Source organism: Podarcis gaigeae, assembly GCF_964106915.1.
Source record: "Podarcis gaigeae genome assembly, chromosome: 10".
Taxonomy (NCBI): Eukaryota; Metazoa; Chordata; class Lepidosauria; order Squamata; family Lacertidae; genus Podarcis; species Podarcis gaigeae.
Window position 1 is genome coordinate 50,563,955 of NC_139686.1, and position 17,666 is coordinate 50,581,620.

General features: G+C 39.0%; 1 protein-coding gene and 1 long non-coding RNA gene across 51 annotated transcripts in view; one reads left to right on the forward strand and one right to left on the reverse strand.

The window, feature by feature from the left end:
- Positions 1 to 17,666, reverse strand: part of NRCAM (neuronal cell adhesion molecule) — a 138,939-nt gene that overhangs the window by 74,319 nt on the left and 46,954 nt on the right. For 32 of the 50 annotated variants that reach the window (XR_014555338.1, XM_083698959.1, XM_083698993.1 and 29 more), the window contains one exon: positions 10,914 to 10,997. The exons of 4 other annotated variants lie outside the window; for them this stretch is intronic. The gene's annotated coding sequence lies outside the window, so the exon portion shown is untranslated. Of the gene's footprint in view, positions 1 to 10,913; positions 10,998 to 12,074; positions 12,141 to 13,464; positions 14,507 to 17,666 lie in introns of those variants that run through there. 14 more of the 50 variants (XM_083698997.1, XM_083698963.1, XM_083698964.1 and 11 more) reach the window with 8 other exon arrangements.
- On the forward strand, positions 6,911 to 10,528 carry LOC310825731. The gene is made up of 3 exons (XR_014555494.1): positions 6,911 to 7,179; positions 9,524 to 9,607; positions 10,473 to 10,528. It is a non-coding gene; the product is annotated as an uncharacterized lncRNA (long non-coding RNA).

Here is a 17,666-nt window from a genome sequence, read left to right on the forward strand (position 1 = left end):
ATCAAGCAGTGAGTCACCCACCTTCTGACCTAGAGATAACAATGGACTTAGTAGGTAGGTCTTTTCAGATGTGTGCAAGGAAGGAAAAATTTTCCAGGTCATTCAGATGGCCACCTGAAATGGAACCAGATGAAGGGCTTACAAGTGCATGGTAAAATTGCTATGACAACATCAGCAGTTGCTTCACGTCTACAGTTTACAAAATGATGTCGCCTCCATTTCAAGTAACCACCTACATATATATAGCTGCATCTTTGGAACTAAGCCTTTGAAACTTTTGTAAATATCAAGATCATGGATGCTTTCAATGAAATTTTACTGACACACTGAAAGATGGCGCCAAGGTAAGACATGCATATCAGAGCTCCACAAATTCTCTTTCAATTACTGGTACATGACGGGGGTTTGCTTTGCTGACTTCTTCCCCTCTCTTTTATTCTTTTTAAAATTCTTCGTATCGAAGGCAAGGTTGTTTTATGTGTTCCGACAGCCTCAAGAATTTGCACTATATAATTTGTGAAGCCAGAGTCGTAAATTAGTTTTAACGAAGCCTAACAGCCTTGCAGCCACCGCCCTGCTTTCCTGTTGGCTATATCTCCACATTTAAAAAACTTATTTTAAGGACTTTTAACCTTAAAAACCTTTTAATCTTTTAAAATACATTTTAATTCCTTTGACCCCTATATTTTAAACAAAGTGAAGGAGAGGGAAAATTGCTGTTGGCCGAAGAGGATACGTTGAAAGAATGCCCTGTTTGGTTTTTGCTTTTATCTTTTTAAGCCCCCCCCCCCCTCTACTGCCTTGCTGCCCACAAAGTAGCTGTAGATCAATCTGGACTGGATGAGACTGTAGATTTGGAACTCAACCAATTGACCTAAGAAGTACGGCTTGGCTGATACACGTAGAATTCCAGAAATGAGAAGAGCAAAAAGTCCCACTTGTCCAGATGTGGATAGTGATTCACAGTATTTAATTCTCAAGCAGAGTAACTTGGACAATTATTTTCTGCCTCTTAAAGAGTCTATTTCTCCACCAAAAAAATCCTTTTAACTCTCTGCACACAGAAACAGCAGAGGAGACCTTCCCTGGATTTAACAAGAAGGATACTGAAATTAATAGCCTTAATTTAGCCATTTTCATTAATTCCAATGGGTCTTCTCTGTGTTAAACTCATCCCATGATACATAATAATTACAATGTAGTGTGCTCAGCGTTGGACACACTTTGCATATATTCGCCTTGTTTGCACATTACTTTAAACAATAGTTAAACTAAAGCATAGTTTGAATGCAAATGTGAAGTATGCTGTTGTACGCTGCTGCAATAGCATGCACTTCATTCCTCTCTGTACCTGCTATGGTGCCAGAAGCTAAGCCTGTCAGTCTGGCTGAAGTGTTGTGTCCAAACCTGAGCTCATGGTTTGTTTGGAAAGAAATAAACTATTGTCCTAGGTGCAGATGTAACAAAATGACAGACGACAGCTTAGCTCCTGGCAGCACTGTAGCAGCTGTCAACAATTTCAGCAGTGTGCATTAAGAATGAAGCACTCATTGTTTTTGAATGAACAACCCACAATTTGAACTCTAAGCACCAGCATGTTACATGTTCACATTTAAACCATAGATTAAAGTGACATGTGACCCATATCATTATCTCAGTATTCCTTACAACAATCCCAAAAGGTTGGTCTGTGTTATTATTCCATGATCACGTGTAAGCGACTGAGATTGACATATATTGCAGAGGTTTGGACATAAATAACCCAGAATGTTTGCAAGCTTTTTATATTGCCTTGGTAACATTCAACAACCAACCAATCAACATAATATTCACTGACTAGTCTCTATGCACATAATCCATTTTTTCAAGACAGGTAGTGCAGCAACCTGAATAGAAATATTGTGTAATCTGAAACATACACCAGGGCATTTTGTCATATGATTTTAATATTAGAGCCAAAGGGAATGCAAGTGCTGAACTTGCAGTATGTAGCTATTAAGTGTCATCTGCTATAAACATAAAATACCTCAGTGGTTCATGATAGAACATATTTAACTAAAACACCTCTGTAGATTTGTCAGCACAATTTTTGTTCTGGTTCATCATATTCAGGATGAATAGTGACATAAATGGGAAAAGGTAAGACTGCAGCTCCGGCTGAACTGAGCATATTCTTGGCCACGAGATAAAGTCACCAAACTTCTGACACGTATTGTTATACAACGAATAAATAGCTGCATTATAAAGTTACATTTTCTGCACATTATCAGAGCAATCTCCTATTCATGATATGCCAGTTGGGGGTGCGGCTATAGAATTTTGTGGAAGCCCTGCTATGCAGATGGAACTCCAGATACATTGCTGTCATGATAGATACCTAGTACTGGGGCAGGGAACCTTTTTGATTTTATGGGTCCAGATCCTTATCAGAATGAGACTCACGGGGCAAATCTGACATGTGGGCGTGACCACCAACCTAGCAATCACATGGTGTCACAATGATGCCAGGAGCTCCTAGCCGCCATCCCTGGGCGGTCAGAGATCATGTTGCTACTGGGCTATCTGGGAATCCCCCTGGCTGGCCTGTCTGCTGGGCTTGATGGCCTGCCAAAACCTTAAGTTCAAGTGGGCCAATCTGAGGATTTTCTTGGCTACGATGAAAGTGAAGTTAATCACTGCACTGCCCTCCCCAAAGGAAAGTACTTGATTAAAAGCAGTACAGTGGTACCTCGGGTTACATACGCTTCAGGTTACAGACGCTTCAGGTTACAGACTCCGCTAACCCAGAAATAGTGCTTCAGGTTAAGAACTTTGCTTCAGGATGAGAACAGAAATCGTGCTCTGGCGGCACGGCAGCAGCTGGAGGCCCCCATTAGCTAAAGTGGTGCTTCAGGTTAAGAACAGTTTCAGGTTAAGTACGTACCTCCAGAACGAATTAAGTACTTAACCCGAGGTACCACTGTACTTGACTGAAATAGACATACTTTATCCATACTACTAAAAAGAAGAGTGAAAACAGCATTCCTCAGATGAAAATAGGGACATTTGTCAACCCCCCCCCCCAACTGACCCTCCTGGGCCCCTATTTTTGAGGGGGGGGCCAGCATTTCCTATCTGAAGAAGGGGAGCACACATGCCCTTCACTATCATGAGAAAACCCCTAAATCCCAATTTTATTTTATTTTATTTTATTCTTTGGTTTTTTAAAAAAAGTAAAGGTAAAGGACCCCTGACAGTTAAGTCCAGTCTCAAACGACTCTGGGGTTGCGGTGCTCATCTTGCTTTACTGGCCGAGGGAGCCGACGTTTGTCCGCAGCCAGTTTTTCCAGGTCATGTGATCATCATGACTAAGCCACTTCTGGCGAAACCAGAGCAGCACACAAAAATGTCTTTTACCTTCCCGCCGGAATGGTACCTATTTATCTACTTGCACTTTGACATGCTTTCGAACTGCTAGGTTGGCAGGAGCAGGGACTGAACAACGGAAGCTCACCCTGTTGTGGGGATTCAAACCGCTGACCTGATCAGTAAGCCCTAGGCTCAGTGGTTTACACCACAGCACCACCTGTGTAGATTTAGATAAAGAAGAGCACCCACCAATAAATACTTTTTAGAAAGGGGCAAAATTAGACATGGACACACAAAGCATTAAAACAAATATCAATCAAGACTCCTTGCATTCTGCTCCACTTCCTCTTTCCTTCTGCCCAGGGAGACTCTGCCATCTGCCTGCCCCTCAGAACCTGGTGCTTCACACAGGGCTAGACCTCGGTGGCTGCAGACTCTCCTCTCCTTGCCCAGTCTCCAGCAGCTGCTCAAGGGAGAAGGCCAGAAGTGGCAGCCATGGAGAGGCAGTGGGATGTTTCCCCCACTGCCACTGCTGCCACCATTGTCATCACTTGGGACAAGCACTGGCAAGCACCCTGAGTTCAGTGATAGTGACACTAGTGGAAGAAATAGGGACATTCTGAGACCAAATCAAAAGCCGGGATGGCTTCTGTAATTCTGGACTGTCCCTGGGAAATTGGGACACTTGTGAGGGTATGAAACGGTTTCTAGGCCAAAGTAAATGTTTCCTTTTAAGTTATTATTTCCCATTGGTTAAACTGAATAATAAAACCTTTTATCCCGCCAGAGCCATTGAAGCCTTCGACCTGATTAACTATTTAGCAAAAGGCTTCATTTCTTAACTAGGTCCCATGCACAATTCAATAGTAACTCTTACAAGATGAAACTTTTCTTGCATATCAATATCACTATTTTTACTGAGGTATGTAGATGACAAAATTGAAGTATTTGGCTGCCAAATAACTTTCATTTTAAAATAGCTTTTATTAAATCCTGCCAATTAAATGGATCTCTTAATAGGCCTAGCTGATTAAGCGTTTGCATATTTTCAAACCTTTAAAGCCACATTTATTTTCAAAAGATGTTTTGACACCAGAAATCCTATCATCTTTCAAAACATTTGTATTAGGTTGACTCCTTTTAATAATATTTCGCAGTCTATTGAATTCACTGACAGATGAATGGATGTGAGCATTTCATAATTTCAATGCTGAAATGTGTTTCCTGTATCCCACCTCTTACAAAGTTGAGCAGCAAATAATTCATTCCAAAGTTGTAAGAGCCAGGAAACCACATGAATTGCCATCATTTTGGAAACTATGCACCATTTCTATTTGAGTATCCATTCTTTTGTCATTCAGGCACTGACGTTACACTATCCATTCATTCAGCAGGCTTTGGAAACTGCTACTAGTCATCAACATTCTAGCGAAGCAACAAAGCCTTGCAATATTACTAGACCATGTAAAATACAAAACAAAACACCGAGCTATTGAAAAGTGGTGTTAATGCCAGACGAATGACATTACTGAGTAAAGTTAATATATGAACCTGCTTACTCTTGGAAATTCTGTAAGGGTATATGAAGTCACAAGCATATGTACTTTGACAGTCGGGGTAAGATGTATCACTTTGATTTTATTCAAAGCTGTGACTAAACTGGGGTCTGTTTGGCACTACTATATAATCAGTAAGAGCTTGATCAGCAGCCAACAAATTTGGATGAGATTGCAAAGTAAGTGTTTCACAACAAATCAGAAAGCTCTGAAGCAGCGAGGTTGCTTAACTGTGCCAAATTGATCCTTTATGAGCTTTGCCCTTGTGTTAGGATCTGCTGCTGGCAGCACAATATGCACCAGCAGCAAATCACTGTGTGCGAAAAAGGCTGAATAGCTCTTGCCAACTCATGGGATTTACCGGAGATAGGAGTATTTCAAAGGAGTAGACCTGTTTCATGTGTAATCATGTACATGTTAACAGTTGTCATAGCTCCCCAAAAGAACAAAAGATGCCAAAATGAGTGAAAAATAAAGATTATAGGACTTTTAAATGAGAGAATCAGTGAAGAGCTATTGTACTGGGAGACGACATGTTTGTGTATTAAGGCACTGAGACCTAAAGGAAAGGCCTATCCTATTTTTGGACTAGGCTAGCAAGCAAAGTTCTCATCTAGCAATGAAAGCATTTCTTATTTAAATAAGATGCAGCATACTACACTTCATTACCCTGGTGCAAAGTGCAATCATGTTGATTATCCTCTAAACATAATGTGCTCCCCCCCCTTACTCAGATGACACATTAATAAAACACAAGTCCCTTGGTATCCGCTTTAAATTTAAGTGCATGGCAGTATCTTCAAATGAGATTTGCTATAGAACTCTGTTATCCGCAATTATTTCAGACATTTATGGGAAGTAATGATTTACAGTGCTGGTCTCACAAACTGAAGCAAAACAGGAAGGTGTTGTGCCTCCATCTGCCCCTCGGCAGAAGCCTTGCTTACTGGGGTCATGAGGTTTCTGGGTTCCAGGAACATATTGCAAGAGGTCTGTGAGATCTTGCTAGTACATGGAAGATTCAGGTGCTTCTCCCTGCATCCTTGCATCTTTGGAGGCAGGCAAGGTGTTCCCCTCACCACAGGAAAAGTGAAGACAAGCAGTGGCAGCAGCAAGACCTTGAAACAGTTGTGCAAGATCTCACCAGAAGCTGCCGCTTCTCCTCACTTCTTTGGTGGCAGGGGCTGGGGTGGTGGGTTGCTTGTAGGGGCACCACCACCAGAGGATTCTGCTGCAGTCTGCCTCATTGACATGGCAGCTCTAGCCAATCTAGGGACTAGAGATCCTTTAGACTGTTGGTGAGGAACCTTGGAGGAAAAGAACTATAGAAGTCAATGAACATTACTAACTTGAGTCCATTGATTTCAGTGCATCTACTCTGAGTATGACAGTTGGATGCAATGCTTAATCTCTAGTCCATTGTTTGAAGAATAGATATTACATATACTGGACAACTTCTACACCATACTGCAACTGCAAAGGTTACTGAAGTATTCATTTTGTTCTTTTGTAGAGGAACTAACAATTAGAGAGTAGTATGGTGAATAGCACTATGTGCTCATGCCTTCTTTGCTCATTAAAATAAAATGAAAAAGATTTGCCAAAATTTAGCTTTTGAAGACATATTTCTTTTTCCAAGTGATAATCTGAGATTTAAAAATAAACCACTTAATCTCCCTGTTTATGTAGGCGTGCAGTAACATAACATATTGATTGCTAAAATTAATTTGCTGTCAAAAAAAACCCTGACAATAGCACAGTGCAAACAATTTGAATTGGATTTTTGCAAGCATGTAGCATGAATCCAATTTAAGCAGGTCCTGACTTAACAAGGTGAATAAAAATGACAGGCCATGTGCCCTCTCCTTAATACCAATAAACTTCTCATGCATCATCTCCCTATTAGGTACCCTAAGGGTGGAAAAGAACATGTTACAAAAAACATCCCAAGGTCTGTATATATCCATTTCTAATCTTTACCAACATAGCTCTGTTTCTTCTACTATGAGACCCCTAGAAACAATCTAGGGCAGCCTTCCACAACATGCTGCCCTCCAGATGTTGACTACAACTCCTGACAGCCCTAGCACAAAATATCTGGAGGACACCAGACTGGCACAAGCTCATACAAGATATTGATTCAGTACTTTTTGTATTAGCTTTCACCAGTTATCAAGATCTGCTGCAAACTGATCTTTCTGTACGTCTGAGGAAGACAACTTCCATCAACCCCAGTGAATCATCCCTGTTGGAGCTGATAGATTGGTCTGATAGGGTATATGAACCTCTTTTGACATATAAACTTACTATAGTGGAAGTAAATAAGTTCACTGATGAGCCCATGCAAGTTCTGCAGTGGCCATGTCATGCTAAGAGCCACAAACAATCTGCCCACCCCTATGACTTGTTTCACTGCCCTCCATGTAGATATACGGCCAACACAGTATGTTTACAGCATGACTAACAGTAGGCGACATTCACCCTTAGTTTTGCTCTAATTGAGTTGGTTATTTCTCATATAAAGGCACACAAAGAAATGGTTAAAGGCTACACCATGAAACCATATACAAATAACAGTGTGATAATAGTATGTAGTTTAGATTTGTGTCCTTTAACAACTGATGCTTTAAGTGAGGTGTGCTGTATAAACAAGAACATATTACGGTTTCTGGATTGGATTGTTGAAGATTTGTCATCCTTTGCATTTTTTTTTACAAGAGCTGATAGACATGGCAGAACTATAAATCTTTTCAGATAATCTTAGGGTGTGGCACATGTTGATTTATACTTGCTATTGTCTTAGCCACTTCAAATCTATCAGTAGAACTCTTGAAAAATTGCATTACTTTCAGGCACTTTATGAACTCAGTAGTCAAAAACAGTGATGCTTAAGGAAAACCATTTCTCTCCCTCCAACTTCAACCAATATCCTTATATCCTTTGCATTCTGTCATAATCCATCCTACTAGTCTTTTTTGCTTATATAAGCTGATCAGAAGGATAGTGCACTATCAAAAGCTTTTTCTAAAATCCAGATTAATTATGTTCACTGTTTCTCATGTCTTTGGCATGTAAGCTCTGTAAAAACAAAAAATGGGGGGGGCGGGGGCGGGTAGGAGCAAGATGTCTTCAGATGGTAACTTATCAGCTACTCACCCATAGAAGTATGGGATTTCATTCAGAGGGCCTTCTTGGTGGCGGCGCCTACCCTGTGGAATGCCCTCCCATCAGATATCAAGGAAATAAACAACTATTTGACTTTTAGAAGACATCTGAAGGCAGCCTTGTTTAGGGAAGTTTTTAATGTTTGAGGTTTTATTCTGTTTAATATTTTGTTGGAAGCCGCCCAAGAGTGGCTGTGGAAACCCAACCAGATGGGCATTGTATAAATGCTAAATTACTGTTATTCTTATTGTTATTGTTATTCAATAGCTAATCCAATTATTCCCTTTACTTGGCATGGAGAGTAGATCCGTAGCCTATCTTTGTATGACATTCCTTTGCCTACCAAAATTAAGGCATGTTTTTGTTAGCTAACTACTTTCGCCTGCTACAGCTGATCCTAGGGGGTGGGATCAAGACCAAACCCAAACAGTAATCCATTGCTTGCTGTTTGGGAGGAGATAGGCTGCACTGAGCAGAAAGCTAAGAAGTCTTGGGGAAGAGAAGACAGAGTTGAGGTTCAAAGTGAAGAAGCTGGGCCCTGAACAGTTAGCTTCTAAGTCTTCTGCCATTTTATAATATTTATGAACTTCATCTTGGTACAGTTGGGATCATAACTGAACTTCCTCCCCACATTAAATATCTCTGGGATGGAAATCCCAGAAGATTGGGAAGATGGAAATGAGAAGAAGGTCTTCCCATTGCAAATGATCATTGCTGGCTATCAATATCCTACACCAACCTTACAATGTCCTTCTCATTTTCATGATTTTCTTCCTAAGGGATATTCTTCTATAGCCTTTCAGATCTATGAATTAATTTAAACAAGGCTTGTAAAAAACAAAGCACTTGGAGACCTGAGTATCTCATGCCAAAGTGCCACTTTAAAATACCATTTATCTAATGTGATTGCATACTAAACCAAAGCCCTATATGGATTGGCTCAAAATAATCACAACACTAAGTCCTTTCCCGTTTGTGTGAAATATGATGTAGCCCTGCTGCAAATAAATAGATTGCTTATTTCGCAGTGGATTTCTTAGCTGATGTGCTCTAGCCGGATTTATGTATAAGCTAAGCGAGCTATAGCTTAGGGCCCACTGTCATGGGGGCCCCCCAAAAAAAATAAAGGAAAAAGAACTGGATGTACATTTCCAAAATATGATTAAAAAACAAATAAAATAAAACCTACATACATCAACAGTGTTTTGTGTTGTGTAGGCTCATGTGATGTAAGTAATGGGCCTTGTCTGCTATATAAAGGGCCCCATTACCTTCAGTAGCTTACGGCCTCATCAAACCTAAATCTGGCCCTGGCTCTAGCAGTTGAGGACCAGAAAACACAGAAAAAGCTGGTGGACTATTCCATAGAACAATACCAAGATAGACATTGGTTAAAAAATCCCAAATGGTTTATCATCCCCTGTAAAAATAAACCATCTCAATTTTTTCTACAGATCTCTTCTGGGGTGAAATTCCTTCCAAGCCCCCAAACTGAATGATCAATTAAATATGATCAACATATTACTCTCTTGATGCTGGTGCTGGTAAGGATTTTAATCTATCATCAGTTTCTTCCATTGTTTCCTAAGCCTCAGAGATGGAAAAGCAGGCAAGGGGGATAAAGTCTTCAGTTTAAATATTTTATTTAAATAAAAACCACATTTTTAAACGAGTTTCTTTCCAAGCAACAGTTTCTTTCCAGGAGCAGTGCCTAGTACATATAACAGGCACAAGGGAAGAGGGGCAAACACCAGATAAATGTGAATTATTTACCAATTCAACATGTTGCTATGAGTTCTCAGTAACTTGCAAGATATGCCTAGTAATGTTGTAATTAATGGTGTAATTAATGGACAGAGGCTTACATAAAATTACCATCTTCATCCAGTCTGTAAAATAAGTTGGCTGATTTTATTGTCAAAGGAGTACTGAAAACAGAGAGCAGTCTATGAAAACTTGCAAAAGCCATATCACATTTTCCCTGCACATCCTGTTTTTGTGCAAAAATGATACATCAGAAACAGCCTTTTTGCATCTTCATCACCCAACAAATGCACAACTTTCCAATGAAGACAGAGCTCACACAGTTCCTAGATGGAAGAAAATATGAACAGTGTACTTTGGATACAAAACTGTTGTATCAAAAAAGGTTTTATTACAATCAAGCAGTTCTTTGAAATAAGAGGATGCCTTCAAACAGAGGGCTGCCCTAAAGTAAGACACATAGCCACCCCAATTTGCCTGACACCATCTATCACTTCCCCTACTATCAATTTCTAGCTGGCAAAAGTTAACATCAGCTTCCACAGATCTTATACAACAGAGATTCCATTGGTGTTATGCTAGGATCTCTCTGCGTCAAAAACGTGTTGAAAGAGCATTCTTCTTTCTTAATCAATTCAGGAGTCACATTTCACAATTTCCTAAAACAGACAGATTAAAATGAGAAGACACAGATGGTGATCAGGTTAGTCTTGGTGTTGCTACCTGACAGACACAAGTTGCTCTGAAACATCCAAACCAACCATAGTAGTCTGTGCTATCTCAACCTGACTGAATTGATGCCCAAATCCCTTCAAACAGGCCCGATTTAACTCAGGACTCAGGCAAAGCCAATCACAGCCTCTTAAAAATACCTGCTGCACCAGTGGCAAGGCCCACTGCCAGAAGCAACAAGCATAGGACCACTAACCACGTCACAAAGTTCTGGACCAAAACATGTCTTATGCCTCCAAATCTTAAATAAAAATACAGAAAAAGGCCATTCAATTTCTCCTACAAGATGTCCAATAATTTCTCAATAACCTACATCCCAGAAATTAGACAAAATAAGAATGATTTTACCTTTGTTTAATGCTTGGTTTTGATAAGTCAGTCAGAGTTTGATGACCTCTTTTTTAACCCTTGGTCTTCAAGAAATGATTGGAACTGAAATAGAAGGACAGTATGAATTTTTATATTGTTCATTGCATATTTTAAACCGTACATACTATTTTTCTGGGAGTTGCTGTACTGAGGCAATAGCTTCCAGCATCTGCTGTGAAGGCTCTAATGTTTGCAGTAAATGTTTGTTTTTTTCCAGTGCTACTGTTTTTTTCTAGTGCTACTGTTATCTAGAATATGGCCCTCAAGCTGAAAAAAGTTCTCAACTCCAATTAAATGTATCCCTTTGCTGTTGACAGCATGCTGGTAACAGGTTGTGATTTAGCATTCAGTTTTGTCACTATGCCTTCACATGCTACAAGTACTGTGCTCTTATTCAAGTAGGTAATACACATTTTTAGACTGAGGATTCTGCTAATTAAACAGTACCTAATACAGTTGTACCTTGGTTTTTGAACAGCTTAGTTCTCAAACGTTTTGGCTCCTGAACGTCTCAATCCGGAAGTGACTGTTTGCAAACTATTTTTGGAAGCCGAACGTTCGATGGGGCTTCCGCAGCTTCTGATTGGCTGAAGGAGCTTCCTGCAGCCAATCAGAAGCCATGCTTTGGTTTTCGAATGTTCTGGAAGTCAAACGGACTTCCAGAACAGATTCCGTTCAACTTCCAAGGTATGACTGTATTGCAAAGTGAAACTATGTGGACTCAGAACCACATTTGGTGTTGCCAGTTCAAACTATGCAAGCTATGTCAGTTTAAACTCCCACCCTGCCCCCCCAAAAGGGACTGCAGCGTCATTGTCTTAGGTGGGCATTGAGAGTAGAAAGCTTGAGAACCCCTGCCTTAAAAAGCTGAAGATGATACAGTTACAAAACAGAATAGGGGAAAAGATGCCAACAGAAAGCAAAGTATTTTATCCTTCCCTGAATTTAGCACAAGTTAACTGAGGGTTAACTAGATAGCAAGCATTATATAGTAGGTTAGTACTCTATCATTAGTCATAGTTAAATACAGTGGACTCTCTGGATACGTATTTAATTTGTTCCGGGTGTACACAATTTTTTTAAAAAAAAACATGCTCACACAGACAACAGCAACTCTGCATAGACTTATATAACACTTACTGTCAATAGCACAAAAAGGAATGCTTAACTTGCTGAATTGTTCAAATTTTAACTGCTTAGTTATATCTATCAATACAAAATATATAATGCTGTTGTGAGGTAGATATGAATCTCAAAACCCACATTACATTTTGGTTCTTGATGTATGGATATTTATTAATCCCAAATATCATGCTTTTATTGTATGCTAATCTTAAATACAATGGGTTATACTGTACTAAATCATACATAGAGTAGACCCACTTAAATCAATGGACTACTAACTTTGTTAGATATAAAGTTAAGCAGCAATCCTAACTCCACTTACCTAGGTGTGAGCCCCATTGAATTCAATGGTACTCACACTGGAATACACATGGTTAAATATGGAGCCTTAGCAAGCTAGTATGAACTATTGATTTTAATGATTTCTACTGTTCATATGACTTGGATACAACACATTTGTTACAAGCAGATTTCTCAGTGATTTCACTTTTGTTTAATAGCAGGCACGTTCATTTTCTGCCTTGGGGTTCTATAGCATAAGAAGGGCTTCTAATGTAACTATGTCACATCAATCTTGCACAAAAAAAGTCTGCACAAAACATGATTATCTACTGCAAGTACATCAGCTTAACATAAAATTAAAAATTCTTATAGGCTTTTCAAATGATACTATAGTTCAAAACCTGAGAAGTTGTAAATAAGAATGTATTATACAAATAATGTTACAAGTCAACAGTGGAACAACAGTAAACAAAATATGTTGACATGCTTGCTTCTGGTTTAATGAAGCTATAACAACAAAACCATGAGTGAATTTTGTGGTTTCTAGTGCATGAAAATAGTATATTAATTAAAATATGTTATTAAGATTTGCATTAGGTATAAAATTCAATGAAATTTCAGATATGTTAAATGTTGGTAAATGTGTAACTGGAAGGAAAATAATTGCCTGTGTAAAATATATTTAGAAAGTCAAGTGAATGAGATATGAACAAAAATACAAAAATCAATATTGAAAGAAACTTTTCCTTTTCTCATCAGCCAATATTAGAACTTAAATAGATATTCCAACATACAAAGTAAGTTTCTTTCTGCATAGAAGAGAACAGGAACTTTGCTAATGAACTTTGGTGGTCCAGAATTGTTTTTCATTTGCTTTTGGAATTTATAAAGATAGCATGTCCATACCTTTATATGAACTTCATGTAATATAAAGGTGCCAGTTTCAACCCCCAGTAAAGCACTGAATTAATTAGATCCAATTTAGTTTCGTCTTCACATTTCTAAAACATCTATTTCAACACAGTTAGCAAAACTGATGAACTGGTGCAAAACAAAATTTTGTTAACTACTTAGTAATAACTAGATGTATCAGTAATACCTTCAAAATAATTCTATATGGTACCTTATGAATGCACTTTTGTTCTGCTTTTCATCTCCAGGATACAGAAGTTAAAACTTTGATTAAGAAGTCTTCCTCTCATAGCAATCCTGCTAATAAATCCCTGTGCTGCTGAATTCTGCTGCTGCTAAAGAGGTACCAAAAAAAGAGAGCTGCCTTTAAAGAGCCAATCACATCCTTCTGGACCTCCCAAGCTTCACTGTGTAATCAGCAAGGGCTTTGTAGCTATACAATAGGGGTTAAATACTTCCCTGTATTTATTTAAAAGCAAGAAAATCTGCTTAGTTGCTTGAACCTCCTACTTATTCAGAATATGGTTCTATTATATTTAATAGCAGACATTTGTTGCAGAAAGTAGCATTACTATAACTCCTGGTTCTCAGAGTTATAAGAGTTAAGTACCAGTATTCCCTTAAGGTCTTGCCTCTACCCTGCATATGCCCTTATATTTACTGTTCTTTGACTTTTTATTTCAATGCTCTGATATGATTTTGACCTAGCTATCTGCCACAGCATTTGATAATCAGACTAGTAGTACTCAGTTCTGATCAGATAAACATGGTAACTCCACAGAAACAATCTCTTTATGCTGACAAAGAAGTCTTTCAACTCAGGAAAAGAAAAATGTTCTGAAAGTCAGGATTGGTTAGAATAGATTACCACATTATGCACAAGGCTGATACACCAGATTTATCACTTTATCCTCATTTACTTTTCAAGCAATTGCCTTGACACAATTAGTCAAGAACAATGATGCCTTTCAAACTTCCCCCTGTGGAAAAATATGACATCTATAAATACAATATATCTCTTTGCTGACAAGCACACAATGTGGCTCTAGAAAAATTCAACTAAAAATGTTTCCCTTGCTGTTTTGCATGCTCAAAACAATAAGAAATGCTCCTTTGATGCCCACTTAGTTTCCCTAAAGACCTGTTCAGAAACTTCACAAAAGTACAATCACCATGTAACATAATCTACTTCAAAGCATATTGTCAAAGAAGCCTAACACTAAGTGCAGTCTCATGACCTCTCACACTTAACAAAGCTGAGAATGAGAGTGTCTTAACCAAAGCTATTCTAGATGTGTGTTATCACTAGTCCTAGGGCTTGGTAGGTAACATTATATATTTTAAACACAAAGTTTCTTTTTGTAATAATTATTCTTAAGTTTTCATTTCATTTTATTTTTTGTTACGACTTCATTTACCCATTTCAATAGGCAAATACGTGTCAATATCTTTTAACAGCACCTGCCTGTTCAATAGCTAAATGATATGTATACTATAAATTAAGCATGCCATGAAGTTAATATTAGTACAACACCTACAAAATTTCTAAGGTGGTAATCTAGCCCAAAATAAACATGCATTGATTTAACTAGTTTGAATGGAAATCATTAAGTAGTGTAAATACTTAAAACTCCCACTGAAATCTACATTAATCTTTAGGGTTTTGCTCTGGCTGATGTTATCATGACTTGTTGTAGTCTAATTGTCCCTCTGTTTTCTTGTCTCTACATCCTCTCACAAACTGCTTCATCTACAAATGAAGAAAACTGTATTTTGAAGGAAAGTTCTAAGATTTTATTCTGAACAATCACAAATTCCGTTCTTTAGACATGAATAGGAGAAGGACAGGTCTGATTCTGTAGCTTGATTGACCAAGTCTAATCAGAATTATTTCTGCACACTGCTTCACTACAGCAGTAGCCCCATTAAACACTAAATGCTTCTGGAACCCGTCCCCCTTTCGCCTCCTACTGTGACCCATTACTTTCCAAACAGTAGCTACCCAGTGGGCTACTCAAAACATTCAAGGGAGGAAGGCACTGTGGTAAACAATCATCTCAAAACCCACACCAAAATCTGTCATTTGGGTTTTGGGGATGGCAACTATCCAGAGCCAAACAAATCATTTGTGATAGTTTTTTTTTTTTAAGCCTTCAAACTACTCTTACTTTGCAAACTCATACTCTTAGTCATGTCTAAGCACTCACCTGTACAATGGGTTTTATATCTATTTTCAGAATCAAGATGACCTAGGCTAGGTGAAATCACAATTGAAAAAAGTTCTTCCATTTTTAGAAAAATTTATTGTGCGCATTTCAAACAAATTCATTTAACTAACAGCTTAACCTTAATGACACTTTGCTCAATGGGATGTCCCACTGATTTCAAATAAAATTTACTTCTAAGTGACTGTGTATTCTGAACTGCAGCCTAATATGATTTGCATAATGCAATCTAAACATTTTTGTTTCGTTCAAAACCACTTGATGAAAACGATTGGTTGTTACCACTGAGGTTTTTAATAGTATAATATCCATTTAGAAGAGCAAATATTGTTCTTGTCTGAGGCCCGGGGGAAGAGCCTTGTTAAAATAAAGATATAAACTCAAACAAAAATACAGCCACTCCAGTTACATAAGATGTCAGGGTAGCTCAGATAAACCTGGGAAATTGGAAAAAACAAAAGTTCGAAAACTTTTTGCACTCTACACTGATCTTTCAAGGATTGTGCACTTATCAACTATGCTTGCAAAACTATTTCTACATGTTTCATTATTACCCAAGCCCAGCTAACACAAGATAATGCTGGCACTAGACATGTGGCTCCAACAGACTCACAGCCCATGAGATGTGCTACTGTGGCAGCGGCAGCCAATCTGATCTGATGCTACACACTAGTATGCGGTAATGCAGGTCCCGATTTTACTATTGAAGACTTGCAGTGCATATGGACAGGCATGGCCATTTCTCCCATGGCTGTTTCATCCATTAAGTACTTGTCTGTTGGAAGCCCAGGGCATTCTTTGCATGACAGCGTAAATCTGGCAGGCCCCTAGTGAGACCTATTGCCTGGCTTAACCCTCCAAGGCCCAGGACAAGTGTACCTGGCTGCCCATCCCGCTGCATGAGCCTGGATGTGGGCAGGTACAAATGGAAGGAGATGATCATTTAGATACAGAGAATTCAACCATGTAGTTCAAATCAGAACTTTGAATTGGGCCTGGAAATGGATCAGGAGCCAATGAATGTGAAGAAGAACCAAATCCCAGTGTTTGGGTATCTTACTCTGTCTTGTAACCGACGTCTCCAGACCTTCTTCAAAATGCAGTCACACATGTACAATGCATAGCTGTCAACTTTAAGATTTGAAAATAAGGGATCAGCATCCTCACGTGTCCCGGGGACAGTCTACGGGATATCTAACAATCCGGGATAGCAGCGGGAAATGGCGCTGGAATAAGGGAATTTCCCACAAAAAAAGGAAAGGTTGACAGCTATGGTACAATGGATCAGAGTTATCACACTGGCAGACAAGAACAGGGGTTACTCAAGGCAAGTTGTTTACATGAAGATAGGGAACTCTTCCACCCAGCAGTTTTTGTGGACTTGTTGCTGCTCCAGCAAGCAAGTTTTTTTCCAGTTTCCACACACTATGGTCTTCAACCAAATGTTATTCCATAGTTCTACCTCGACATCCAGATTTATGTTTTTGTTTTACTTAACTGTAAATCTGGGATTAAATGGGAAAATAATATGGACATCATTTTGAAGAGTAGATGCTATAAATAACTTGTGAGCATAAACAGCAGACTCTACAAAAAACTCTTAGGTGAAAGTCCCCAGGATCATACTTGAGATACCACCTTAAGCTCTGTGCCACAAAGGTTATTTGCATTTCTAATGATGGGGATGGATCCTGAAGCACCTGTCAGCTACAAACCTGATCCTCTAGAGCAGGGTTCCCCAAACCTGGGTCTCCAGCTGTTGTTGAACTACAACTCCCATCATCCCTAGCTAGCAGGAGCAGTGGTCAGAGATGATGAGAATTGTAGTCCAACAATAGCTCAAGACCCAAGTTTGAGAAACCCTGTTCTACAGTGAGTGCACCCACGTACTGAAAAAGTATCACTCATCTGAGCAAACGAATGATCTCCTAACAGTGCCTTTCTGGACTGAACTTCTGTATTTTACTCATCCTGCCCATTGTCACAGCTAAGCACCAATTTACCATTCCTATAACCTTATCTTGGTTAGATGAAAAGAAGAGTAGAGCTACATGCCACCAGCATAATCATGAAATCCACCCCAAATCCCCAGATTATCTGACTCAGCAGTTTCACATAGATGTTAAGCAGCATGGGGATAAGACTGTGGAGCGTCATAGCACAATTGCCACAGCAACTGCAGAAATTC